The following is a 2,610-nucleotide window of genomic DNA, read 5'->3' as shown; positions in this document are numbered from 1 at the left end:
TTTCGTAAAAATAAAAGATTACGTTTAGTTCTACTCACCTCTGGCAGACGCTGGACTGACTCTGCAACTGCTAACACTGATGGCCTCCTCGGTCCATCGGGTCCAATCCTACACAGGTGGACTCGAATGAGGTGCCAAACACACTCAAACAACTCCCCAAAAACCCCCTAAAACATCACTTAAACATGCATAGAAAACAACCATGAAAAGGCTGGACAGGGCACTTTCGGCGGCACCTTCGGCGGCCGAACCCTCCCTCCAGAGACGAAACTCGGGCACTTTCGGCGGCACCTTCGGCGGCCGAAAGTCCCTCTCCAGAGACGAAAGTCAGGCACTTTCGGCGGCCGAACCTTCCTTCGGCAGTCGAAAGTCTGCTTTCAAGCCAAAACTCAACTTTCGGGGGCAAGGTTAGGCGGCCAAACCATGCATCCATAGGCAGGTTCGGCAGCCGAAACTACCTTCGGCGGCCGAACCTGAGTTCATCCAAAACTCAGCCTCTTATGCATACAAGCCTCCCAAGCCTTCCAAACACCCCAAAACAAGCACCTAACCTCTCCAAAACATGCATAAACCCTTACCCATGCACAAAGGAGTTTAAACAAGCTTAAACTCCAACAAAGAACATCAAAAAGCATACTTAAATAGCTTATGACCCACATAAGCCAAAACCAACAAAACCACTCAAAACCTCACTTGCTCTTTCCCAATCATGCATACACTCTCCCACATGCATAACTAGCTTAAACCTTCAACATAACATCAAACAGACATCAACAGGCATAAGCATACATTGGGCATAAAACCCACATAAACCCTAACATGCATATCTACCCATACTCAACCATTAAAACTCCATTAAACTTACTTAAAACTTCATTAAACACAAAGGAAGCAAAGATCTACACTTACCTCTTGAAGATCGAGGGGTGGTGCGATCCCTAACTCGGAGGTGTGGAGGATCTAAGCTCCAAGAGCCTCCAAGCTCCCAAAACTCCTACTTAAGCTTCAAAACTTCAAAACAAGGGTAGAACTCATGAAAAACTTAAGGGATGGGTAGAGAAATCATGAAAACGACCAAAGGGAGGCATAAACTCACATGAGCTCGAGAATGGGGAGAAAACTCGCCCATTTCCGATCTGAGGGCTCTTTATAGGTGGCCTGGTCAACAACCTTCGGCAGCCTAACGTGCCCCCTAAACTCATGCATGTTCGGCGGCCGAACCTTGGTTCGTTTAAACAAAGCTTTCGGAGGCCAAAAGCGCTCCCAAAACCTTCCCATGTTCGGCGGCCGAACTTCACTTTCGGCGGCCGAACCTGGCAAATGCCTCCTTGGTCTTTTCTTTTCAAAACTCAATTCTTTTTCGTTTAAAACCATGAAATCAGTAAAAACATTTTAGAAAACACATTTTACCCCTCTAGAAGCCTCTGGCATCTTCAGAATTCCAGATTCTAACGGAGATTCTGCCGGAAGGTAGGGATTCCGATGCCGGAATCTAGCCGGGTATTACAAGGAATTCCGATGCCGGTGTCTAGCTAGGTATTACACAGTTGGCAGGTGTTGGTAGGCCTAAAGAAAAGGCCTGTGTGAGGCATGCAGGGGCTGTGGGACGTGCAGGGGATGTAGACAGTTGGCAGGTGTTGGTAGGCCTAAAGAAAGGGCCTGTGTGAGGCATGCAGGGGCTGTAGGACGCGTAGGGGATGTGCACAGCCCGCGCAGGGGATGCGGAGCGCTGCGGGGATAGGCTGCGCGGGGATAGGCCTGCGGGATGTATACCGGCGCGGGGCGCACAACGGATGCGCGAGATGCAAGACGTGCACGAGTAGTTGTGACATGCAAGACATGCACGAGTAGTTGTGAGGCGCGTGCGAGGATCGCTGAGGGGCATGCGCTGGTTGGCCTACAGAGTTGCACATAGCGAGATTCGAGTCTGCAAGCTACAGTAAGGCAGTACAAGGCGCTGGGATGTGCTGCAAGGCGCAAAAAGCTTTTAGAAGGACTTGGAGCGCGCTGGGAGTCGCTAGAAGAGTCTGACTGGCCAACGAAAGTTCCAGAATTGGCTAGGAACCTGTTGCCCTCTCCAGCCAAGGGGGTCCCGAGCTGACTGGCCAACAAATCCAAAATTCTCCCTAAAGTGTGAAATTACGATTTAGTTCTTTAAAACTTATAGAAGGAGAATTCTGGTCACAAATTGGAGAATGAATTTCTATCGCAATTTGAGGAGGTGAAATGCTTATAAATAGGGGTGCTGGGGCATTTGTCGAACACCATGAGAGTAGCAAGTGAGAGCCATACTTAAGTGATCTCTTGTACATTTGTGAGGCAATCTTATGAGAGTTTAGTGAGTCACTTGTACATAGTTTGATTTTGTATTTCAACATACATTTTAATAGAGCGTTTTGGTTATTATTTGCTAACTCTTTGACTTGCTTTTATTTAGCTTCCGCAACATACATCTCTAATCGTTTAAGTTGGCATTCTTAAAGAGAAAGCTAACTAGTATTTTTAAATTGGGGTGAGTTTACTACTAATGCACAGGTGATTTGGTTGGGAAAAACACTCTGCCGTGACACAATACTCAAATAGATCAGAAGACGAAGTGGCACCGCCAAA

This window comes from Manihot esculenta, chromosome 14, assembly GCF_001659605.2.
Source record: "Manihot esculenta cultivar AM560-2 chromosome 14, M.esculenta_v8, whole genome shotgun sequence".
Taxonomy (NCBI): domain Eukaryota; kingdom Viridiplantae; phylum Streptophyta; class Magnoliopsida; order Malpighiales; family Euphorbiaceae; genus Manihot; species Manihot esculenta.
This window is presented reverse-complemented; position numbering follows the sequence as displayed.